The following is a 26,582-nucleotide window of genomic DNA, read 5'->3' as shown; positions in this document are numbered from 1 at the left end:
TCCCAACCTTTTTTGGGCAAAGGCACACTTGTTTCATGAAAAAAATCTCGAGGCACACCACCATTAGAAAATGTTTAAAAAATTAACTCTGTGCCTATATTGACTATATATAAAGTAACTCTCTTTAATAGGAATCAAATAAACACAAAGAAAGTATTTTATAATTACTTTATTATGAAATAGTAAGTACCGTATTTTTCGTCCCATAGGACGCTCCGTCCCATAGGACGCACCTACTTTTTTGAGGGGGGAAATAAAGGAAAAAATTTTTTCCTTTATTTCCCCCCCAAAAAACCAGGTCGGGGAACAGTGGGATGGCGGTGCTGCGCCTCCCCGCTGTCCCCCGAGCTTGTGGGGCTGGCCCATGTCTGCCTGACGCGAGGGGCGCTCTGCTTCAGGGCGCCCCGCGCGTCCGGCGGCAGGCTACAGTCCGCAGCATGGGGAACCCTCTGTTTCAGGGCGCCCCATGCGCCCCCCCGGGTGCGCAAGGCTTGCCAACACGAGCGCGGAGCACGGGGCGTCCTCCAAAGGGCGCCCCGTGCTCCGCGCTGCCAGCTGCCGCCCGCAAGCCTTGCGCTCCTGGGGGGAGATCCCCCGGGTGCGCAAGGCTGGCCAACACCAGCACGGAGCACGGGGCGTCCTCTGGAGGGCGCCCCGTGCTCCGCGCTGCCAGCTGACGCCCGCAAGCCTTGCGCTCTCGGGGGGAGGTCCCCCGGGTGCGCAGGGCTGGCCTACAACAGCGCGGAGCACGGGGCGATGGGATGTGGGAGGGAGCTCGCTCCCCGCCCCGCGTGTGCTCGCCGCCGCCGCCCCGCCTCTCGCTGCCCGACTCGCCCGCCTCCCTCCCACGGCACACCAGGCAACGTCTCGCGGCACACTAGTGTGCCGCGGAACACCGGTTGGGAAACACTGTACTAGAGGGGCAAAATAAAATTAGATGAGTTAAGGTAAAGCTGGCAGTTTTCTCTCAAGCGTAGAGAATGATGTTTGTCCATTAAATCATTCTGCAGTAAATTAAATCCATCAACAGTGCAGTCCTATGCATGCCAAACTAAGCAGTTGGCTCCTTACCTTTCTCACTCTGACCTAGCCACTGTGATCCGCGTGACAGTCACCTCCAGGCTTGATTATTGTAACTCACTCTACTTGGGGCTGCCCTTGAGACTGACCCAGAAACTCCAGCGGGTGCAGAATGCTGTGGCAAGTCTCCTTATGGGGTCCTCACTGCGGGATCACATTCACCCAGTGCTATACCAGCTGCACTGGTGCCCGGTGGAGTACAGGATCAGGTTTAAGGTGCTGGTTTTAACCTTTAAAGCCCTATACGGCCTAGGACCCTCGTACCTACAGGACTGCCTCTCCTGGTATGTTCCACAAAGGACCTTACTGTCTTCAAATAAAAACATCTTGGAGATCCCAGGCCACAGGGAGGTTAGGCTGGCCTCGACCAGAGCCAGGGCTTTTTCACCTGTGGCTCTGATCTGGTAGAATGCTCTGTTACAAGAGACTGGGGCCCTGTGGGACTTGACATCTTTCCGCAGGGCCTGCAAGACAAAGCTGTTCTGCCTGGCCTTTGGCCAAGGCACAGTCTGACCCTCTCCCTCCTTCTGTAATCCTCATAGAACTCTAGCCCAATGGTTGCCATTAATTTGATTCTGAATTGATTTTATAATATATTTTAATTAATTGACTGTGTGATTTTATGGACACTGTGCTATATTTACTTATCGTTAGCCGCTCTGAGCCCGGCTTTGGCCGGGGAGGGTGAGGTAGAAAGAAAGAAAGAAAGAAAGAAAGAAAGAAAGAAAGAAAGAAAGAGGGAGGCAAGGCAACCAGAATCACACACAGTATTTTAAGGATGGTTGCGCCATAGATTTGTATAATAGCATCATGATATTGGCAGTTTTTGTTTTCAATCTCAAGCATGGAATTTGCCATTTTCACAACTGTTGCGCAGCCCGGACAGGGAAGATAGAAGTTGTAGTCTACAATATTTGGAGGCTGCCATTTTGGCAACCCCTGAGGCATCAGTTAGAGAGGAAACTGAGTACTTTCCTTTCACCATGATCTACCCATGGTCCTGCAAGCATTTTTCTGCCCCTCTTGCTTGTCCCAAACTCCAGACCCAGATCAACTCCCCATCTCTGTCTGTGTGCCTCAAACAGAGGGAACTGTAATTGATCCCAGTTCTAGGTATCTTCCCCAGACTGTCAACTGGACCCATTGTCTTCCTAGCTACCCACAAGCTTCACTGCCTCAAAAAACGATGCATTTTCCAGCTCAGAGCAAAAGTCAATCTTTGCCATTAAAGTACATAAGAAAGTAAGAAGAGCTTGCTGGATCAGGCCAATGGACTATGTAGTCCAGCATCCTGTTCTTACAGTCACCAACCAGAAGACTATGGGAAACCTTCAGGCAGGACTCAAACACAGAATTGAATGACAACTTGTAGCAGCCCTCAGGTCTGAGTCAGAGGCCTTTCCTAGTACAAAATCTGGATTATTTCTTTTCAAAACAATGCACTTGCTCTACCATGGAAGTATGAGCCCTTCAAATAACAGAAGCTTCTAGCGATGCAGTATGCTCTGGAGTAAAATGGAATTGGGCCTTAGTTTAAGAAAACTCAAGCAATGTGCTGATGATGGCACAGTTACCCTACTTGTGAAATTTCTCCCTCTTGGTGTTGAACTCACACCATACCTTGCGAACTGGGCTATCCCCTGTTAATCCTATTACACAGTGATCTAATGCAGGGTTGCCGTATTTCAAGAAGTAAACATCAACATCATAGTGGTTGAGCTTTTGGGGGGAAATCAACATCATAATTGTTGAGCTATTTGGGGGAATTCACCAAAATAGGCAAGGAGTCAAACACATACTTCCTTCTTCTGTTGGCAAAAACCTGGACATTTTGACAATTTTTCAAAATTCCCACCAGACGCTAATTTTGCCATTGAAATCCCGGACATGTCCAGGAAAATTCCAGAGGTACGGCAATTCTGTGTAATGGGAACTTTATGCTGTGAAATGGTTCGGGGGGGGGGTGGAGACTACACTAGCCTCCTCAGTTTATGTTTTAGTCATCAAGGTGATCTCACCTGTGAGACTCCAATCTGGTTTTTAACTCCTATTGGGGCTGCTAAATGTGTCAGTTTGCAGTGGAACAAGTATCACTGCTTCAGTGAGCAGTGAGTGATTTGAATTGTGGAAGGTATCCACTTTCCCTGACTCCAATGCCTGGGATCAAATGTGCAAAGAAAGGCAAAGGTACACCGTCTAGCTTCGAAAGAGATGAAGGTGTGCAAAAGAGTTTGATCTGCTGCTATTTGTTTAATCATTGCAATTATTTGTACCCCACCTTTCAGTGTACAAATCCTTCCAAGGCAGCTTCCACCGTACATAAAGATACAAGGGTAAAATCATGTGGGGCTGCCTTTGAAGATGACTGGGAAACTACAACTAAACGGAATGCAGCAGCTAGACTGGTGACTGGGAGCAGCTGTCAGGACCATATAACACCAGTCCTGAAGGACCTACATTGGCTCCCAGTATGTTTCTGAGCACAATTCAAAGTATTGTTGCTGACCTTTAAAGCCCTAAACAGCCTTGGCCCTGTATACAGTGGTACCTTGGGTTAAGAACTTAATTCGTTCTGGAGGTCCGTTCTTAACCTGAAACTGTTCTTAACCTGAGGTACCACTTTAGCTAATGGGGCCTCCCGCTGCCACTGCACCGCAACCACACAATTTCTGTTCTCATCCTGAAGCAAAGTTCTTAACCCAAGATACTATTTCTGGGTTAGTGGAGTCTGTAACCTGAAGCATCTGTAACCTGAAGCATCTGTAACCCGAGATACCACTGTACTTGAAGGAGCGTCTCCACCCCATTGTTCAGCCCTTCTGGCGGTTCCCTCACTGCGATAAGTAAAGCTACAGGGAACCAGGCAGAGGGCCTTCTCGGTAGTGGCACCCATCCTGTGGAACACCCTGCCATCAGATGTCAACGAAATAAGTAACTATAGTCTTTATAAGACATCATTTAGAAGCCTTGTTGGCAGTTCAAATTCACACAACAGGGTGAGTTCCTTTTGCTCTGTCCCAGCTCCTGCCAACCGAGCAGTTTGAAAGCATATCAGTGCAAGTAGATAAATAGGTACCACTGTGGAAGGAAGGTAAACAGAGTTTCCGTGTGCTCTGGTTTCCATCACGGTGTTCTGTTGCACCAGAAGTGGTTTAGTCATGCTGGCCGCATGACCCAGAAAGCTGTCTGTCCCTTGGCCTGAAAGCGAGATGAGCACCACAACCCCGTAGTCATCTTAGACTAGACTTAACCATCCATGGGTCCTTTACCTTAGAAGCCCTGTATAGGGACGTTTTTAATGTTTGATATTTTGTTATGTCCTGTATATGCTGGAAGCTGCCCAGAGTATCTGGGGCAACCCAGTCAGTTGGGTGGGGCAAATAATAAAAGCGTTATTGTTGTTGTTGTTATATTGGGATAGTTCAATCAATAGAACAGGATTCACTTAATCTCAGGGTTGTGGGTTCAAAGCCCATGTTAGGCAAGATTCCTGCATTTGCAGGGGTTTGGAGTAGATGGCTCTTGTGGTCCCTTCCAACTCTAAACTTCTACGATTCTATAAAAATATAACCATTCATCAGATCCCTTCTCACGATGGAAGAAAGCCCTGTGGAGCAAGTCAGAGGGTAGAAGCCAGCTGGAGAAGTTCCTTGGCATCTTCGTTCTACTGGAATCCACCTCGCCAGGACTGTTGTTGGTAGATGGCCCTAATCACTGCCCAACATTATGAAGTCATTCAGTGCTGCAAATTCAAGACAGCAGTTCCTTGCCCTGTCACCTATTCAGATCATTATTAATAATAATAATAATACATTCATTAACTCATTAGCTGACCTACTAAAGCTTTCCCCGCCCACTTCCCCAACAGAAATTGTTCTGAAGAAAGGAATAATTCATTTGTTTATTTTCACAGTGTCTAGCCCACCAATTTGCCAAAGCACTCTAGGAGGTGATCATAAAAGCAAAGTGCAGAACAGGCAATAAAGTGAAACAATAGAACAAAATATTCTAAAAGAACAAAACCAGACATGTGCATTTAAAAGCTTGTCTAAATAATGATACAAAAAACATAAGAATTTTTCCTTGCAGACCAAGATCCACCTAATCCATATTCTGTTTCCAGCAACCATCAGTCAGATAGCCCAAGGAACTTTACACACAGGATGAGCCATGGCAGGATGAGCCCTGATTGTTTGTTCCCAGTTCTTGGAATTCAGAGATAAAGGGTGTGGAAGTAGCCATGGTCCCTAATTGGTTATCTGGTTATCTGGTTTTCCATTTCTTCCAAAAAGAATAGGAAGAGGTGGGTTTTGGTTTAGGCCTGCTTTGAACTCCAAAGCACAAGGGACACTTCTTCTTCTTCTTCTTCTTCTTCTTCTTCTTCTTCTTATTCTTATTCTTATTAATACCCCACCCATCTGGCTGGGTTTCCCCAGCCACTCTGGGCGGCTCCCAACATAATAATAATAATAATAATAATAATAATAATAATAATAATGATGCAGTGATCAAACATTAAAAACTTCCTTAAACAGGGCTGCCTTCAGATGTCTTCTAAAAGTCAGATACAGTCATACCTAGGGGTTACAGATGCTTCAGGTTGTGTTTATTCGGGTTATGGACCCGCCGAAAACTGGAAGTACAGGAACGGGTTACTTCTGGGTTTCAGGGGTCGCTCATGAGCAGAAACACCAAATCACAACCCGCGCATGCGCAGACACACCACTGCAGGTTGCGAACACTGCGGGTTGCAAACGTGCATCCCATACAGATCACACTCACCACCCAAGTGTCCACTGTCATTGTTTATTTCCTTGACATCTGATGGGAGGGCATTCTACAGGGCGGGCGCCACTTCCATAAAGACCATGTAAATCTGTCCTCCTGTGGTGAAGGAAGTCTAAGCATGTTTCTATTATCTAAATCTCAGTTACTGGGGGAGCTCATATGACCTAAGCCAAATGGAACATTATAGGTTAAGACCAAGGCCTTAAACAGAACATGGTGTTGACATTTAAAGCCCTAAACAGCCTCGGTTCTGTATACCTGAAGGAGCGTCTCCACCTCCATCGTCCAGCCCAGGCACTGAGGTCCAGCTCTGAGGGCCTTTTGGTGGTTCCCTCACTGTGAGATATGAAGCTACAGGGATCAGGCAGAGGGCCTTCTTGGTAGTGGCGCCCACCCAGTGGAACACCCTCCCATCAGTTGTCAAACAGATAAACAACTATTTGAGTTTTAGAAGACATCTGAAGGCAGCCCTTTTAATGGCTGGTGTTCTATTGTGTTTTTAATATTTTGTTGGGAGCCGCCCAGAGTAGCTGGGGCAATCCAGTCCGATGGGTGTCATATAAATAATAAAAGTCTTATTGTTGTTAATAACATGTAAACTTTATAGTAACAACATCAAAACCTCACAGAAAGCTAGTGTTTCAGGAACCAAAACCTAGCTTTTACTTGTGCTGGTTTTCTGGGTACATTGATTGACTGGTGTTTAATGTGAAGGACTATTCAAAGGTGTGAATCTTCCACACGATATTCTGAAGTGGTACAACTCATGGGTTGTGGACTGCATACGTATGTTAAATTTTGGTCTCAGATCTGAGGGACCCCTTTGCAAGGAGAGTAAGCCTAGCAGTCAAACCAGACTGACAAGGACATCTTGTTAAAACCCCACCTAAAATTATTATTTTGTAAGGAGGACCCCTCTAGGCTTCAGTTTGGGCCTTGCTCAGCTGCAGCTTGTTAACTTTTTCAAGCAAGTTTAGTAAAATTTGATTGCGGGAGCACAAATCTCTGGTGATCACTTTCTAGCTGTTCTGGTTTCCAGTAGTATATCCTTTTTATGGTGTTTGGCATGTAAATGATGCTGGCCTTGGAGAAAATAGGGAGGGGGCAGGAGAAAGATTAACATTTTAACGTCATTCCTTGGCTACTCGTGCTGTGCAGGACTGTGTTATTTATGATCATTTTTGTGACCACCAACCAATCAGCTTGGAGATTCCAGTTGAAATATGCAATGTCAATACAACCTGCACAATCCCTGGATTTATTGGCTTGGCTGGTGTTCAGGGGTTTGTGCAGTACTTGCGATCTCTCATTTGGTTCTGTCCTGCTGCTATCATTCCCAAATTACATTTCAGATCGTTATGACATCTGGAATTTCTGGCCAAAGGGGAGACATAAGTGACCCAAAGTTGAACTAAATATTCTTGATGGGATTTGAAGGAAAGAATGAACAGACATCTAATGGGTTAAGAGGTTTCCAGTCATTTTGGACTCATAATAGCTGCCGATACGCAAGGAAGTTTACTTAGGAAAGCTGATCAATGAGTTTTTCTAAACTTGGCTCCTCTACAGATTATTTTAGAGACAAGAAAGCACCTCTCACTTTTGAAACTGAAGCCAAACTATACTTTCCTGTTACACCTTCTTGTTCCTCTTTTTTTTTTTCCAGCACAAGCTATTTCATTCTAATATATATTTGTGCATGATTGTCATCACAGTGTAATTCATGTGGCTGCTGGCAGATGGTGCTAGCTCTGTGAACTATAGTGTGATGACAATTAGGATAAGGGAAGAAGGAGAGGAGGCTGAGGAAGATGTAAAGGATGAGGGACAGGAGGCTAAGGAGGCAGAGGTAGAAGCTGAGGGGAAGCCTGAGAGGAGGGGAGAAGGACTTAAGAGGGCAGGCACAACCAAGACCTCCTTGAAGCTGTGTGGAGCTGCTTGCAATTGCCTCAGTTTGACTGGTTATGCTGTTCCCTCCCTCCTCTCTATCAAACTTAAACCAGTTTAATTTCCACTGCTTCCGGACTTCCGGGTTGGCGCCTCCAGCAATGGCTGAATTCCTCTGATTGGGAGGAATTTGCTTTGTGGAAATTAGAGTCTGGCCGCCACGGCGAAGGCGGGGACCCACCAAAAATCACAGGCGGAAGAAGCCTGTGAACGTGGGATTCGGCTGGCACCTTTTGCGCCTCCCCTACTCACGGGGAAACCCGGTTTCGGGGATCCGGAGCGACGTGGGGTGAGTGGCGCGGTGCTTCGAATTGACTGCTTCTTTCACGGAGTGAAGCCGCATAGCTGTTGTTGGAGAGCACTGACTTTTTCCTGTAGACAATTTGATCTTAAAACAACTACCCGTGAGTAGAACGAAAAATTGGATTTTTAAACGTCTTAATTTGGCACCGAAACAGGGAGGTTTAAAACAGGAAGTCCGCCTTCCCCTTTTGTAAATAGACTGAAGCAAAGAGGCTGCAAGCTAAAGTCTTGGAAAGTCTTCTGTAAAGGATTAAACCTCCATTGGTTAAAATCATTAACCCCCCCCTGGAAGCAGGAGAAGAGGGGGGAAATTTTGGATCGTGTAAGCCTGCAGGAGAGAGAGCGAAGAAAGATAAATTACCACCGCTTTGAACCTGGAAAAGGGCTGCTAGCAAGACTGACGTTTTGGGAAAATTCATTGACTGTGAATAAAACGTATGTGGACAGATAGCTAAATAAGAGAAATATGTTGTTTCCATTGTTTCCTTCTGCGTTTAAAAAGGAGTAAAAGTAACTGAAAATTGAAACTAATTTTGTTGCTTGAACTGTGTTTAAAAGGACTGATACAAATAGAAATTGTTTCCCTCTAGAGGGAGCCTTTGAAACTGTTACAGGAGTGGAGCTGGGGGGATTACCAGCTGCAGAGATAAAAAAACTGAACCAGGGATTGACCTTGGATTGGTAAGAATGTCGACAGAAGAAGCCTTGGTGATTGCATTATGCAAGATAAGTGCCTCATTGGAACAGCTTCATAAGAAGACGGATGTGATGACTATCAAAATTGACAATTTGGGACAAAAAGTGACTGATTTGGGACAAAAAGTGAACATCTATACAGAAACTATTCAGGAATTGTTTCAGGAATCTACTTTGACATGGCAAATTGTTGAGAAGGCAAGGGAGAAAGTTGTTGTTGAACCTAAAGTAATACAAGTGGAGAGAGTCCCAGTCTTACAGAGGCAATTTGATGAATATAAGCTGTTGCCTTCTATGACTGAATTTAGAGAAAGTCAGATTTTGAGGACTGGAACCCTACTTGGATTTGAGAAGGAAAGTTGGATAGATTCCCTCATGCAGGGATGTACTGACCTTTGGGATTTGGACTTGGGCCAGGAGGAGATTGGAGCTGTGGGGACTTTCAGTTTTGGAGGGATTTTGAAACACGTCCTGAAACATCTTTTGGACATTAGTGCTAACTACGGAGATTTGGCTGACCTGTCAAGAAAGAATAAAAATATTGCTAGGTTCGAGCCTCCCCGAGATCTACTCCTCGGCATCAAAGGAAGGAAATTAAGAACAAGATCAACAGAAGACAAAGTAAAGTGCATGTATAAATATGAAGAAGATCTGCAGAAGGGATTGGAAAAGAGTTAAGAGCCTCGGACAGAAGATCACCATGTTGATGGACATATGGAATAGATGGAAAGGACTGGCAGAATCCAAGGCCAGGGAGAAGAGACGGTGGAAGAAGATTGGAAAAAGTTTAAAGTTTATTTATAGAAATATTGTAAAATTAATGAGTGTTAGAAAAATGTTGGAATGAAATTATATGGCTTTAGTAGAAATGTTATAAGGTGTTAAGTATAAATAAGTATTATGGTATTAATGGAAGATAAGGTTAAAATAAGTTAAGTTAATTATATGACAGAAAATAGAGAAAGAGGGAAAGGAATTGCTGAAATAATTAATAGAAGTGGAATACAAAAAGGGAGGTGAGAGGAGGTCGATGAAACGAGGGAATGAAAGATAGGGCATTGAAACGGTATGATGTATTTTTTATTTTTTATGTTTAGTTTAATGTGTTAATGTTGTGTTGTGCATTGTATATTGTATTGTATTGTATTGTATTTCTTTTGCCTTTTTTCTTCTCTTTTTCTTTTCTTCTTTTTTTTGTAAGATTTAAAAGTAATAAATATTATTTTAAAAAATAATAATAATTTCCACTGCTTCCTTTAAAAAAAATCTCGGAAGTCATAGTTTATTGAGGTACTGAGTATGCTCTGGCTGAATCTACACACACATATTTTTAAAAATAACCACTGTGAAAATGCTTTTAAAAAAAACGTTTTGAAATATATATGGAATTTGCCATTAGCTCACCACCCCCATCTAGTGTCACTTTGGTATAATGCACTTAAAACGTTATATTTGCAGCTGTATAGCTGAGTCCTCTGTCTAAGAGACCCAAACCCAATAAAGAGTTAGTCTTAAGTAGGCCTGTGAAACCGCTTTTTGAGCAAATCCTGAATTCCAAAGTGAACTGGGCCAATTCAGTCCAAAGTAGTCCTGGCCCAAAGCCCATCTCTGAGTCGGTCTGAAGTGCATTGGACGACTCCAAATCAATCCAGAGCACTTGGGGCTGAACTGGAGCTCAAAGCACTCTCTAAGAAAACCAGACAGCCTGTCTCCAAAGTGCAAAACAACACTGTGTAAGGAGGGAGCAATGAGGGAAAGGGAGCTGGAGTGGAGTCTTTGCTGTGTGGGTGTTTGTGTCTTGTGAGTATATTGTACACAGCATAAATAGTAAATGAACAGTAACTGTAGAAATGATAATGCTTAGCACTATCTAGATAGCAATTGTGCTGCTCAACAGTCTATAGGGTCTTTTTTAAAAAAAATATGGCAGGGGGGCTTTAAAGGAGGCTACCAGAAAAAGCCCTTGACTTACCTGTCTGCAATTCGCTAGGCTAAATCCCTTCTGGAGACAGCTACCAAGTCTCCAAACTTGCATACACATAAATACATGTGATGGAACAAGAAAATTATGGCCATTTTACTTTTTTAAGAGCAAATTTTAAGATGGCACACAAAACCCTGAATCTACTTGTCTGAAATTCAGCAAAGTTAATTGTCTCTTAAGGGGCTAGCTACCATGTCCTCATAGTCCATGTACCTATGTAAGGGGATGAAAGTTATGCAAGTCAATGGAAGGAACGAGAATTCAGATTTCCAAATATTTGATTTTGGTTCAGGGTATAAGCCAGGTCTGAATCAATCCAAACTAAATTGCCCACCAATGCACATCACCAAATCTAGTCCTAAGCCAAATCAGACACAGCCCTAGTCTTAACTAGGGTTTGCTAAAATGAGATAACTTGAACCCATCGTTTAGAAAGCTGGCTTTTAAGCAAAACGTTATTGATTAACCATACTTGAAGGTTCAGATGCTACACTGTGGTGAATCAAAAATATAAGCAGAAACTGCCAATATCATGACCATGCCAGTGGAGGGAAGCATGGGAGGTGCAAGAAGGAGGTCAGTGAGGCAAGCATATCCAAAACAAGGAGGTTCCCCCCTTGCTGGATCCCTGTCATATACTGCTATTTTTCTTTTGTATATCTTAATGTGTATGACACAGCTCGCCCACCTTGACACATAAAGGTAAAGGTAAAGGGACCCCTGACCATTAGGTCCAGTCGTGGCAGACTCTGGGGTTGTGGCGCTCATCTCACTTTATTGGCCAAGGGAGCCGGCATAGAGTTTCCGGGTCATGTGGCCAGCATGACTAACCTGCTTCTGGCAAACCAGAACAGCGCACAGAAACGCCGTTTACCTTCCCACCAGAGCGGTACCTATTTATCTACTTGCACTTTGACGTGCTTTCGAACTGCTAGGTTGGCAGGAGCAGGAACTGAGCAACGGGAGCTCACCCCGTCACAGGGATTCAAACCGCCAACCTTCTGATCAGCAAGTCCTAGGCTCTGTGGTTTAACCCACAGTGCCACCCACGTTCCTCACCTTGACACATACTTTGCCCCTTTTGTGCCCTCCCTCCGAACTTATTTTTTTTTGGTGCCACCACTGGAGGGAAGACGAAAAGACTGAGAGTACAGCCTTGTTCTCAGGATGCTAAATGCCCTAATGCATAATGCGGAACTGTAGTTTAACATGGCGTCTCCAATGCAGCCAACACAGAACGCTTGAGAGTGTTTCTGCTGGCGTTCAATGTGCGTTGATTTGTGCTGTTTTTATATCCTCTGCTCGGTTTCCTAGAGGCAGTAATATGGAAGGAATCAATCTTCATGTTCCTGGTAGAAAAAAAGCGAGGCATTTCTTTTCTTTTCTTTTTTTCAGTACGAAAGAAACCAAATAAAAACACCTGTCCAAAAAATAAGAAGAGAATTTTTTTTGCGCACATGCATGTGCACATACGGAGTATAATGCATTAAATTTATCATCACTGTCTGCAGACTGAGTCGAGGAAAAGCATTCCAAACACTGTTCCTGCTGTGGAATGCAGCCATTCTTCATGAAATCCTTCAGGGCATAGAACATTTTAAAGCTGAAAGTGTTTCACAGCATAGTTTAAATAATCCGTCATCAATCGGAACTTTCTCAGAGTCTTCGGCCTTTCTGATTGCGAGCGGCTAAAGTTATACAAGAAACGTTGAGAGGTAAAAACCACTCTTTGGGGCCCTGATTCTACTTGGATGTAATGAGATGCTGTCAAGCCTCCTTCCTTAATATGGCTCTCAGAGGGTTTACCTACTGTGCAGAAAACTTCCCACATTGCTTCAGCGTTTCACAGAGGGAGAGCTAAGAGCAGGAGCCTATAAAGATGACGAAGCTTAGCTAGGTCTTCCTATCATCCTGTAAAGTACAAGGACAATTCTGCAATGTGCTCGGTACAGATCTGTATGTCTATTGCAGGCATAGGCGAATTCGGCCCTCCAGATGTTTTGGGACTACAACTCCCATCATCCCTGACCACTGGTCCTGTTAGCTAGGGATGATGGGAGTTGTAGTCCCAAAACATCTGGAGGACCAGGTTCACCTATGCCTGGTCTATTGTTTTAAAAGTCTGCTTACCCTCTCTGGTGGGTGCGATTGTGTGTCAGAGTTCCCCCACGTGCCAGGATATGTAGTCTTGGACAGAGGGGAGGTTGTAGCCTCTGCCTGGCCCCTCCAAAATGGGGTATCCCGTTAAATGGATCCAGGGGACATACTTCTATCTGGACACCTATGTGTGGGAGGGACCACAGCACTCCCCAGGTGCAATCCAGTGGGGGACTTACTCCTTGATGCAGTTCAGGGACTCTCTCATTTCTGGTTGACCCCAGAATGTAAGTTCTTCCAGCAGGCAGGCAGGCCAGAAGGGTGGGGTCTACCCAATGCCTATGCCAAACATCTTACATCTGAAGTCAAGTTGTGGCTTGATTTCACCCAAATATTTGTTGGCATGCCTCTTATTCTTGGTATTGGGGAGGACCGAAGGGCAGGAGGGATGCCTTGCCACACAAAGTCTTGTGTAACAACTCTGTGTGAGCTACAATGTTGTTTAATGGTTAGAACAGGTGTAGCCAATGTGAAGTCCTCTAGATGTTGTTGGATGACAAATCCCAACAGTCACAGCCAGCATGGGCAATGTTCACAGGTGATGGGAATTTTGATCCACGAAATCTGAAGTTGCTGAGCAGCATTCTACTGGAGCTCCGTGATTGCAGCTGCCCCCAAATTGAGGCCAGAATGTATGGGGAGAGACCTCCTGTAGGCCTTCCCTAAGCCTCACTTGGCCAAATCTCTTGAGACTCAGGGTCCCAACTTCTAGGTCAGCTGCTTCAGCTTTCAGTCGGTCCAGTTGGGTACTTGCATGGAGTGTCTGGCTGGGCAGCAGGCACCCCCGACTTTCTTTCCAGCTGTTGGCAATTCAGGGGGCAGCAGCAGGGGATGCAATTTGGTGCTCTGCTTCAGGTGTCAAAATGGCTTGAGCCAGGCTCTAAATACAGGGGGGAAAGCTAGACTCCGAACAGCCCTATAGTGCATGTGACAGCATAACTAATCTCTAGAAAAGTGAGTGGCATCTGAGCAGGGAGATCGGCTCCAGCACTACCACCAGGTTAAGGTCTCCCTGGTCAGAGTTCACTAGGACTAAGGATCACAGCAGACCCTCCGAGTGTCCCTATTTTCTGTGGGGATGATTAGGGAGGCAGGAGAGGATACATTATTTAATGATATCCTTCCTAACTTGCGCTAGCAAATTCCATATTCTAGCAGAGTTCCAAACATCCCCCTTTTTAAATTATGCAGTGATCATCTTGTTGCTGACTCATCTGAGTCTTACTATTAAAGATTCCTTCCTGGTAAAATCCCTTCTAATCCCTCTTAAAAAGAATAAACACAAGAATCTGACTAACATTAATATAAAAGTAGTTTACTCACCGATTCATTCAGGTTCACAGACCTATCCCTGAAGGCAGGCTTAGGTTACATAACAACTAGAACTATTCCATAAAGAAGTTAGTCCCAAGTATCTGCGACTAAGCAGTCACTTCTCCAAACACACAGCAACATACAAAATGGAGAACACACACTGATCAGAACATGGAGCCGTGTGCTCCTCCATGCTAGGTCAACAGACCACACCCTCTTCAAGTCACATCTAGTGGAAGTTTGCCCCAGCTCAGGAGGAAACAGGAAGTCTTCTCCTGAGTAGTACAAAACATCCCCTAACATGTCCACTGTAGGAATGTTGTACAGTGGACACTCGGGTTGCGAATGTGATCCGTGTGGGATGCACGTTCGCAACCCACAGCGTTCGCAACCCACAATGGTGTGTCTGCACACTTGCAGATTGCGATTCAGCACTTCTGTGCACGCGTGGCCTCCAAAACCTGGAAGTAACCCGTTCTGGTACTTCCAGGTTTCGGCAGTCCGTAACCCAATAAAACGCAACCTAAAGCATCTGTAACCCAAGGTATGACTGTACTTGGCTGCAGTTTTACATCCCACATTTTCCAGGGACAGCCCTGGGTTTACAGAAGCCATTCTTATTTCTGATTTGATCCTGGAATGTCCCACTTTTCCTTAGGACATCCCTATTTCTATCAGAGAAATGTTGGAGGGTATAGTAGGACATCCCTATTTTCACTGGAGAAATGTTTGGGGGGTGTATGTCACAGGCTCTTTTCACCCAAGAAGCTTGCCTCCAGTTCACCCAGCTGGAAATGGATATTTAACCAGTTGATGGAGAAGTCACGCTGTGGAATTTGCCACATCACTTCTGAGTGCCAGGGGTGTGGTCCAGCCACTGAGGCCCAGTGGCTGAGGAGGGACTGAGCACAAACTCTCTGAAACATACTTGATATAAGAGAGGCCCCTGCCTCTAGGAGTTTACAATTGAAATGATGGATTTCTCTGACATGGGGCTACTAGCGCATGCCTGGACTGGTGTGCTGAGTGTTTTTCAGACAAATAAAAGATACTCAGGAGAGCATTCAATCTGAACTGTTCAGGAGAAGCATTTTTCTGTGAATCGTTTTTTAGGACAAGTTCCGAGAATTTTTGATTCAACAAATGTCAGATTTTTCTATGCAACCGGAGTAAGGTGGGGGGTGGCTATGAGAAAGTGAAAATGTAACAAGGCTGGCTTTAGCAAGATTTAGAGTTGTTTGATGAACAGATTCCAGCAGGTCTTGGCTCCACAGAATAAATCAGGAAGAGGTTGCCCATAGTGTAGCCAAACACTATGGGGGGGGGGGGAATGGGAGCTTGGAAGTTGTACTTCAAGCAAACAAGGAATAGTTAATATGAATGGGACAATGTGGCCTGTATTTAATGTATGTCGACATCATGCGAGACCTGATTGTCTCCTTGTCTGACAAGCTGAGACCAGGTTTATCTAAAGGTTCACTAGAATCTCCCCCTTTCTGAGTGAACCTGGGCCCAGCATTGTGTAAAACCTGGCAGATTTACGTGCCACATTTTCACATGATTTTGACATAAAACCAGATAAAACTTGGCCGTTTTTCCAGTGTGCCTCACTGTGGGATTTTGCCTTTATTTGGACCTGAAACTCAGAACATACTTCATAGTCTGGGAAAAGTCATTCTGTGATACGAAAGGAAGCAATCGCCACGGAAATGAGAGCTCTGGCATAGCCTGGGTGATCTAATGTATTAGAAAATGGCAGCTGAATAATGTGAGAACTGGAGACCGTACTTTCAGGAGATTGGCAGAGAAAAGGTTTTCAGTGTGGAGAGACAACTTGAAAGAGGCTGATGTATTCGATGATTCACAAACAAAGGAAGGCCACAATGCGCTTGTGATTAGAGGAGGCAACATTCAGCAAGCACAACAGGAATCGGTTAATAAGACTTTGCTTTTCTGAAGCTAGAGAAGGCAGCTTTAAATGATAAAGGCAGTTTTAAATGATTTTTCTGATTAGGAATCAGGAAAATGTTGTCGTTTAGTCGTGTCCGACTCTTCGTGACCCCATGGACCAGAGCACGCCAGGCACTCCTGTCTTCCACTGCCTCCTGCAGTTAGATCAAACTAATGCTGGTGGCTTCGAGAACACTGTCCAACCACCTCGTCCTCTGTCGTCCCCTTCTCCTTGTGCCCTCCATCTTTCTCAACATCAGGGTCTTTCCCAGGGAGTCTTCTCTTCTCATGAGGTGGCCAAAGTATTGGAGCCTCAGCTTCAGGATCTGTCATTCCAGTGAGCACTCAGGGCTGATTTCCTTCAGAATGGAGAGGTTTGATCTTCTTGCAGTCCATTGGACTCTCAAGAGTCTCCTCCAGCACCATAATTCAAAAGCATCAATTCTTCGGTGATCAGCCTTCTTTATGGTCCAGATATCCATAAAGAATCAGGAAAATACGAGATGGTAATGGGAAGTGGTTAAGATTCCGCCAGGAGCTTTGGTTGAATTCAGGAACATATGCAGGGAAAGTATGACACACACTCTAGATGTTGCTTGACTACAACTCCCTTCAGCCATGACCATTGGCTTTGCTGCCTGAGGAAGATGGGAGTTGGGAGTCCATCAATCTCTGGAGGCCTCACTTTGGCTTCCCCTCTGAGTCTCAGTGCTTTAGAGACAATGGCTAGCCATTATAGAAGCAGTCCATTGCTCAGGGTGGTTTGCATTCTGCCTGTAAAAGAGGATGCAAATTTGCATATGATACAATTCATGTGCACATGCTATGCAAATCAGTGTCCTCTTTGCGAGTAGGTCAGAGGGCCCAAATTCTGCTGAAAATTCTGCTACCACCTCTCGTTCCCAGGCTTCATACTGGAAAAGCTCTCTACCAGAGAGAATATCTACATATATGCAAAATAAGCCATGGCTATGATTCGTACTCCACCGGTTATGTCCTTTACTTACTTACTTAATGAAATTTATATACAGCTTGATTGCGAGAAATCTCAAAACAGTTTACATAAAACAGTAAAATCCAGAGAAAATTACAAGCCTACTTTAAAACATATAAAAGTTAAACTACTAAAACAGATTAAAAGTACCTCAACTTTCTAAGCACCTGGGTAGCCTTGTCTAAACAGGAATGTTCCCAGCAGGTGCTAAAATGAGTACATTGATGGTGCCTGCTTGATCTCAATAGGCAGGGAATTTCAAAGTCTAGGCACTGCCACACTAAACTATCGAGTTCTTACAAACGCAGAAGCATCCTGCTTCACTTCCTTGTTACTTGAAGAGATGCAACATTAATGAGAGTTCTTTGGGATTTCTGAGATGGGGCGCCATTTCATGTTAATGGGCACATTTGCAGCTTTTAATATTCTGTAGCCATCCAGACCTTGGTACCTAAGCACAAATGAGTTGGCTTTATGGGAACAAGACAAAGGTTTAAAAATATACAGGTGTGGGTGAAATTAGGCATCAGGAATGTGTACAAAAACAATGAAGTTTGCCTCCCACATCTTTCCAGATGTTGAAACAAGAAAACAGTCTATTAGGCAGTTGTAATTCTTCTTTATTTGGTTTGGTGTTTGGATTAACCTTCGCCTGTTTTTTCTACCTTGGACCTCTATTGCAACATTTGTCCAGGGTTCAGAGGTGCTCTCTCCAAGGTGTTAATTTTAAATTTTCTTTATAATGTAAACATACCCACTGAGCATTCTTTCATTATTATTATTTATTATTATTCGGGGAAGGCTCGCCCCAATCACAGTTCTACTCGCTTAAGCCCACAGCCTTAGAGATCCCGAGCAAAAGAAATAAAATAAAAACACATTTCAGGCAACAGGGCGTGTTTCAGCCAACATGGTGGTGCTGCACGTAATTGAATTAGTGGCGGTAGCTGTCATTCCCCCACAGGTGACTGATTCAAGGCAGATGGCAATAAAAATGGCATTATACAACACATCTTATATATGTATAAATACACACAAACACACATATTTAACGGATGGAACTTTATGAATCCATGCGGATTCTGCAGCAAGAAAAATTATTACTTGGGCAGAAGTCTCTTCTCAGGGACCCAGTCCATAGAAAACATGAAAAATGCATTTTTATATATTCTTCTTATGTTATATATTGACATCCATTGTTCATTAGGTTCTGTGTTGTAAGCTGCCCTGTGGTCTTTCGATGAAGGGTAGTATCTAAACATTTAAAGACCAGTCAGTCAATAGTTAACTATGAGTAAGTGCTTATTCATTTGGTAAAATGTTAAGCACTTTGGTTTTCAGAACTGAAATATACAAGAAACAGCAATCACTGGTACATCTTGGTATGCAACGAGATGCTCTCTAGCAAAGGAATTTTGATGTGTGACTCCTCATTTCCCTTTTGAAGGAAGACTCAACTGGCAACAGGGAAAAGGGACTGTCTGGATTTTTGAACAAGGGCAACAAGGGTATTATTTCACCTGAACCACTTGTCATCGCCAAGGCAGTTACACACAGCTACCTCCAAGTTCTTAAAAAAGAAATTGTCCTCCACGACCAAAGTTTTGGGTGGTGGCTTAACATGCCTAGTGGATTGGCAAGACTGTGGGACTCCATCAAGATTTTATCTCCATTTTCCTTAGCCACTGCCATCAAATACGCTGAGCTCTGTGGTCCCTAGTGGCTTCACTCTGAGTGTCTCTGGCAGGGCTCCTGACTATGATGGAGAGTCTTCATCTTCTGGGCCAAGGTTAGTGTATAGTATTTACCTCCAACTTTGCTACAATAATTAATATTCATTAACCCAAAAGGTGTTTCCATATGTGTCTCTGGCAGCCTAACAATTACAGAGGTGTAGGTTTTACAAAGAGCTCATAGCTGACTGGTCAGACTGGGAGAACAATAATACAGTCTCCTTTATTCTATTATTCTTGGCAGTGGTGCTTGCTTCATTTTTCTTTTAGCATGCATCTCTCTCTCTCTCAAAAAAAATAAAAAAAATCCTAAAGATTGCTGCCCACTACAAATAATGAAAAGTAGCTGAGTATATTGAGCTGGTGACTCTTGAGTGCTATACATCAGTGGCTCCATATCTAGCTGTAACCTCATCTTAGTGTCCCTTCCTGACAGTGGCATAGCATGGGTTGCCAGCACCCGGGGCAAGGCAGGAGAAGCATGACCCCCAATACCTCCCAGACCATCACCAAGTTAGCCCTGGGACCAGTTCAGTGGGGAAAACAGTGGTGCCTACCGCTCACCTGGCAGAATCAGTGCTGCTCCAATGGAGCCCAGCGGTGGAGGTTTCACAGCCCAGGAGGAGAGGCATGAGGACAAGTGCTGGGTGCAGACAGATCACAAGAGGTTCCTGCATGGCTGTATGGTGGGTGAAGATGCATCTCCAAAGCACCAGCAAGATGGTTCAGTCTCACCTCTTGCCTGCCTCCTGCCTCGCCTCTGCCTCTGCCTCCAGCCGGCCTGTCAAGTGGGGTGAATGTGTGGCCGGCCTGTAGGCAAGCAGTGGCTCAGTGGGCAGGTTTCTCCAGCCTGAACTGGCCTAGCCTCACGGTAGAAGACAGCCACCAAGGCCTGACCTCCACATCCATGCTCTCCCCGCCTCCCCTCCTGCCCCAAGTGGAACATGAAGTCCTAGAGGACCAAAATAGATATTATTTTTTTTTTTCTGGGCTGTCAGAGTGCATGTGACCCCACATTACATGGAGGCCTAAATTGTAGATACCAGAGATTGAATGTGAGACCATCTGCAAGCAAAGCACATTCTCTACCACTGAGCTATGATTGGGAAGAAGTTTGTTTTGGGGTCGTTGGACAATCCCTGGAAAAAATATATTCCTCTGACTGCGAGCCACTCTTTAAACTAAAGGTTAATCAAAGTTTTGTGTGGGTGAGGAATTCCCTCCTTCTTCCTCTATAAGCACAATTTCTCCCAATGACTCTTTAAGAGTATGAATGAGTTGGACGTTCTCTGCAGCTGCCATGCTTGATAACAGAACTTTTAATTAAGAGCTCCCCCGTCAAAAAAAAGTTTCTGCTGCAGCTTTGGCTGGTTTAGTTTTACCATCACTCCTCCTGACATGCTTTTCTTATGCTAACTTGTTGGTCTTGTGATGGTGGCATAGTAAATAATACTCCCAGCTGGACTGAGGAGCCTTCCAAACTGATCCTAGGTCCTGGTCTCGGTGGTATTGCTAATGATTACACAGCTGCCCACTAGGCTTCTCTAATATAGGCTCCTGGGTCCCGCTGCTTCAGAAAGTTGCAATAAAGTTTATTTTCATTTGAAACAAAATATATTGGGATCATTGTCAGAGCAACCCCAGAGGCTTGCAGAAGGGGCCTACCATGCAACGGCAGAATATTAGAAGCCCTCGGGCTATTTGTGCTGCCAGGGCAGCGGAGGTGTAATTTACCTATTCTTCCACTGTGCTTTGGAGGAAAGAAATCAAGGGGAAGGGTCAAAAGATCCCTTACAGCAACACTGTACAGCCACAAAGCAGCCAGGCTGGGAAGAGTCAGGTTCTCAGCTAGTATAAATACGTTGGTACGGTTGCTACATTGGTTTACAATAGCAGTGGGTAAAGCCCAGAGTTTGTCAGGTTCTGTCAGGCTGAGCCACTAAGGCAAGGAAGCAAAAGTTCAGGCGTTTTCTAAGTGTAGAAGAAGAAGAAGAGTTTGGATTTGATATCCCACTTTATCACTACTCAAAGGAGTCTCAAAGCAGCTCACATTCTCCTTTCCCTTCCTCCCCCACAACAAACTGTGAGGTGAGTGAAGCTGAGAGACTTCAGAGAAGTGTGACTAGCCCAACGTCACCCAGCAGCTGCATGTGGAGGAGCGGGGAAGCGAACCTGGTTCCCCAGATTACAAATCTATCGCTCTTAACCACTGCACCACACTGGCTCTCAGTGTAAAAATGAAGAAGAAATGAGACGGATGGTTCACCTGGCAATGCCCAGCTTTTTTCTCAGGAAGTTCAGATCATCAAGGAGATTAGCAGGAAATGGAAGATGGATCATTGCATGACAGTTGCTGCCCGATTGTTTTGTTCTGGGATACAGTAGCCCTATAAGCCGCAGAACCCAAAGCACTGCTTGCTGGGAAATGTAGTCTAACAGCAGGAAACAGGACAAGGGGACACATCTGTCCATTTTTGTTCTCTAAGTTTCTCGTTTTTCCTGTCTAAATTCAGTGCTTCACATTTGCACAATTCACAATTAAAAAAAAAATCCTCATGAAAATACAGCAGCGTTTTGGTGCAAATTTTCTCATATACATACAGTGGTACCTCGGGTTAAGAACTTAATTCGTTCTGGAGGTCTGTTCTTAACCTGAAACTGTTCTTAACCTGAAGCACCACTTTAGCTAATGGGGCCTCCTGCTGCCGCTGCACTGCCACTGCACAATTTCTGTTCTCATCCTGAAGCAAAGTTCTTAACCTGAAGCACTATTTCTGGGTTAGCGGAGTCTGTAACCTGAAGCGTATGTAACCTGAGGTACCACTGTATATAGTTTTGACTTATACACATTTTTGCAATCTCCCTTAATATAATGCATATTTGAACGTTAATTTCACCAATACGTGCATTTTATGCACATTTTAACCCCAGTATATACATTTTTGTACACTTGCAACATTTGGAGAAGTGCAAATTTGAAAGGATGGCTATGTTTTGGTTCTTATATTGTTTCAAAAAAGTGAGAATTTGATAGATTTATCTTTAATTGAGAACTGGATTGAATGTCTTCCGCATTCCTAGCTGAGACCAATCCTAAATCTGTCTGAAGCAGCCACTTGTTTTGGGATTCATTCAACTCTGCTGCACACCCCCAGTCATAGCTGTCAATGTTTCCCTTTTTTTAAGGGAAATTCCCTTATTCCGAATAGGATTCCTCGCAAGAAAAGGGAAAAGTTGACAGCTATGCCCCCAGTTCCTACATTGCTATTTGTTAGTGTGCAATTCTCCACAGCCCTTTCAACTCTTGGTCAGGGCAAAAGCACTTTCCTGTAAGTTGGCTACTTGCTCTGCTGTTGTCAACATGTTTTTTATATGTCAGGTTTGAAACCAGAAGTGAGAGATTTATGGATGGGGCTCGGTGTCCAGCTCTGTTGAATGTGGATCCAGAAAAGGGATAAATGTTTACCTTTGCCTTTTCCCTTCTGAATGGCAGGTACTTTTTATTAGCCTGCCCTCTGCACTTTAAGAGGAAACAAAACTCTGAGAGGTGAATTCCTTTCAATTTCAGTTACCTAGTCTATAAATAAATTCTCCAGTAACCATAGGGAAGGCCAAGTTCCATACAGTTGACCAATGCCCTTTTACCTCCTTGTGGCCAAAAGCCACCTGGCTGCCGATTGGCTACTGACATGCTGTAGGAAGCAAATGTCTCACAGGCAATGGTCCCTTTTATTTTTAGCCTTCCCACAAACATTAACTTCAACACACCTCTCGTCCAATGCCCATTTTATCCCGAAAAGGATACTCTTTCCACAGGTGGCTCCCGAACCTTTGACCTCGAATGGCTAATTAGCAGCCGAATACCACTCAGTTCACACCACCATAAAAAGAAAAAATCCCTCCCTTGCAAAACTTTCTTCTTTTCTAGTCCTTGCCCTGCAAATGAACTACGAAAACATAAACAGATTAAAAAAAAAAAAAAGTGGATTCAAGCTGGGATGTGCAAAATGTTGTCTGGCCACATAGAGCAGGAAATGAACAATTGTGGGCATGTACCATTAGACACCCAGAGAACTGTATTCCTTTTTCATATTACTGAAATGCCAGGCATGTAATTTTCAACCGTTGCAAAATTCTGAAGCTCCTAACATGTAGCAACTTTTCTTCCTTCTCCTTGACTCCTACAAGCAAATCATTCCCCTTGCAATTGGATGCTTAGGTAAAGGGACCCCTGACCATTAGGTCCAGTCGTGGCCGACTCTGGGGTTGCGGCGCTTATCTCGCTTTACTGGCCGGGTCATGGGGCCAGCATGTACAGCTTCCGGGTCATGTGGCCAGCATGACTAAGCTGCTTCTGGTGAACCAGAGCAGCGCACAGAAAAGCCGTTTACCTTCTTACTGGAGTGGTACCTATTTATCTACTTGCACTTTGACGTGCTTTTGAACTGCTAGGTTGGCAGGAGCAGGGACCGAGCAACGGGAGCTCACCCCGTCACGGGGATTCGAACCACCTTCTGATCGGCAAGCCCTAGGCTCTGTGGTTTAACGCACAGCACCACCCGCATCCCTTTTATTGGATACTTAGCTACTAATTAATTAAAGTTTGAATTAGAAGTGGTCTCATCTTCTCAGAATTCTGAACAAATGTTTTTGGTTTCGGGAGGAATCCTATACACAGGAAGCTGGTGTAAAGCAAGCTGGTGTAAGTGAAACTACTCTAGAGTTACACTAGATCCCAACTCTGTTGGGCAGCAGAGCTTCTGCTGGCTGAGCCTAAACCTGGAAGAGGGAGAAGAATTATTTTTTAATAGTGCATGAGTTTTTACCTCAAGTTGCCAGGTCACATGATATAGCAGGACAGAGTTAGGTTCCAGTCTAAGTCATCCCTCTCTGGTCCCACCCCTCAAACACTCCTTTTTCAGGGTTTAGACCATCTTAAGACCCACTGGGCTCAGCTATTTTCCTGGGTCCTGGCTGAACCAGGATGAAGGACATACACTGGCTATTTCTAGCTGAGCTGAGGAGGAGGGAGTTACGCTAGTATAGCCGGACTGTTCTGGGAACCTCACAGCCCAACCGGAGATCCACTGGATCCTAACCTGCTCATCCTGGCAGATCTTGCTATAGGATTGCTCCCTCTGTCATCATTGCATCAGCTTTGATCCCCATTTCAGCTCTCACATCACAGACCATGAGAATATGAGTTGCCAACCAAGAGTGTATAGAGACAGCACCGTGTTTTGAGCCTATCTCTTAGTCCTCTCTCTCTCTCTCTCTCTCTCTCTCTCTCTCTCTCTCTCTCTCTCTCTTTCTCTCTCTCTCTCCCTCTCTCTCTCTCTCCCTCTCTCTCTCTCTCAAAAGAGACATCAGTTCTGAAGTGGGGGAATCGCTACCAGAAACAAGGGAAGTCTTTTACAGTATATAATAGGGACAGGACTGACCACTACAAAATGGGAGCAGCTGCATCGTGTGAGTTGCCAGTGCCTGGGAAGGGCAAGCCACTGGTGCCACCTGAGTGCCCCCCGCCCCCGCTGGAGTGAAGCAGGGCTGCACTGCGCCACCTGCCTGCCTGTGCAGGGGGGAGCCCTGCCAGGTGTGTGACCCTTGGCAGACGGATTACACCGATGCCCACAGAGAGGAGTGCCCAGGGTCATGCTGGGGTCATCCTTTGCCCCCCTCTGCACCCACTCAATGTGGGCATGGGCTGCTCCACTGCCTTCACCAGGGCAGGATAGGGATCCCTGTGGAAGCTGGTGCCTGCGTGCCTTCAGAATTTTGTGCCCAAGGGCCACAGCCCCTCTGAGGGCCCCTTACGCTATGCCACTGAATGGTAGTAATTGAGACTCTTTGCCTGTTGGATTTGGGTCTCAGCTGAGCAGTTGTTCAACACACAGAAACCCTTCTGGAGAGAAACAGTCCCGGAGTCCCAGAGTATAAGTCCCCAAAAGAAAACAACAACAACACAGCCCTCCTTCTCAAATTGGCTATTGAAAGAAGCAGCGGTGCAACCTTTCCTTGCGTGTGTTGAATGAGAAGAATGGAGAAAGGAGAGGGATATAAGCCTGGCTGATGCGCTCGCCAATAAACACTGGTGCACATATGTATTCTCAGTGAAGACACCTGCTTCAAACATTAAACTCGTGAGCTGGATCGCGGTGTCTGTATAATTGAATTAAGCTGTGTGTTTTCTTCAAGTGCCAGAGAATTACTCCTATCCAGTGATCAGGCTCCAATCGAGAGGACACGCTTTGCGAAAGGCACACACTTCACAGTCTATTTCCTGTTTTGCCGTGATGTTTTAATCTCGGTGCGGGAAGACCAGAAAGCAGTCAGATGGGACAAGGGGCTTGCAAAATAGAAAAGCAGTCGGTTCTCTGCCTCAAATTGCCCAGTTCTTGAGGCAGGATAGGGCATAATCGGTGGGGGCAGCTGCGCATTTTGCTGCTGTTTGGCACCCGCCGATGGAATGGGAAGCCCACATCACCGTTAAAACTCAAGTGTGCATTTAATGATTTCAGGGCCTGAATCAACCATACGATGTAAATCATGCTCGGGGCGCTTGAAGGCACTTCACTTTCTTAGCAGAGAAGTCACAAACGGGAAGAGTACATCACTTCTCCAATCAGCACCCCAGCTAATTTTTAACGCAGAACACATGGCGGCTTGAAGAGGTTACAGAATTACAGAAATGTCATTATAGAATCTCCCTGTGTTAACATGTATCATCTGTCACATAATTGTTTGTTTTACAACCCACACCTATAGCAGGCAAAGTGGGGTCTATTTATATCTGTTCACAATGAGTGCCTTTAATTAGTATTTCATGCAACTGGAACATGTTAAAAGATGTCATATATCTGGCCGGGGCTGCTACATTCCATATGAATTTAGTTAAGATGTTACTTACTAAGGTCTTAAAATTGCAGAAGTACCTGGCTCTGAGAGCGAGCTTCATGTTCAGCGAGAGCTGTAGCTGGAAAGGTGGGGGTTTCTTTAAAAGCAAAACAAAAGGGCCTAATGACAAAGGAGCCTGATACAGGCTGACAAACTGCAAAGAGAGGAGTATCAGTGCAACCACAGACCATAGACAAGTTATGTGGGAAAGCCTGTGTCACTGTAGCTTGGTGGCTCTGTTGAAACTGGGAAAACAGCTCCAGAGACCAGAAGAAGAGAAGAGTTTGGATTTGATATCCCGCTTTATCACTACCCGAAGGAGCCTCAAAGCGGCTAACATTCTCCTTTCCCTTCCTCCCCCACAACAAACACTCTGTGAGGTGAGTGGGGCTGAGAGACTTCAAAGAAGTGTGACTAGCCCAAGGTCACCCAGCAGCTGCATGTGGAGGAGCGGAGACGCGAACCCGGTTCCCCAGATTATGAGTCAATCTCTCTTAACCACTACACCACACTGGCTCTCACATTTGGAACCTCCCTGGGCGCGGTGATGAGTCGCAGAGGTGAGTGAGGCATTCCAGACAAAACTTGCATCATCAGCAACAGCAGCCAACATGAATACCTTTTGCAGAGCCCAAAGCTATGAGAGTTGAGTATTGAAATCATGAGTGATAGGGTGAGATGCACATCCCTGTAGGCTTGTCACTTGTTCTCCAACTGCTTGCTTGTTGAAGCACATGTGTTC

General features: G+C 44.9%; 1 long non-coding RNA gene across 1 annotated transcript in view; it reads left to right on the top strand.

Moving 5' to 3' along the window:
• Positions 1-26,582, top strand: part of LOC309339441 — a 71,962-nt gene that overhangs the window by 17,613 nt on the left and 27,767 nt on the right. The window contains exon 5 of the long non-coding RNA XR_014155354.1: positions 18,661-19,002. This is a non-coding gene — a long non-coding RNA (uncharacterized lncRNA). The remainder of the gene's footprint in view (positions 1-18,660; positions 19,003-26,582) is intronic.

This window comes from Podarcis erhardii (assembly GCF_964252035.2).
Source record: "Podarcis erhardii genome assembly, chromosome: 3".
Lineage (NCBI taxonomy): Eukaryota > Metazoa > Chordata > Lepidosauria > Squamata > Lacertidae > Podarcis > Podarcis erhardii.
Note: the sequence above shows the minus strand (reverse complement) of the source record. Positions and strands in the feature narration are given on the sequence as shown.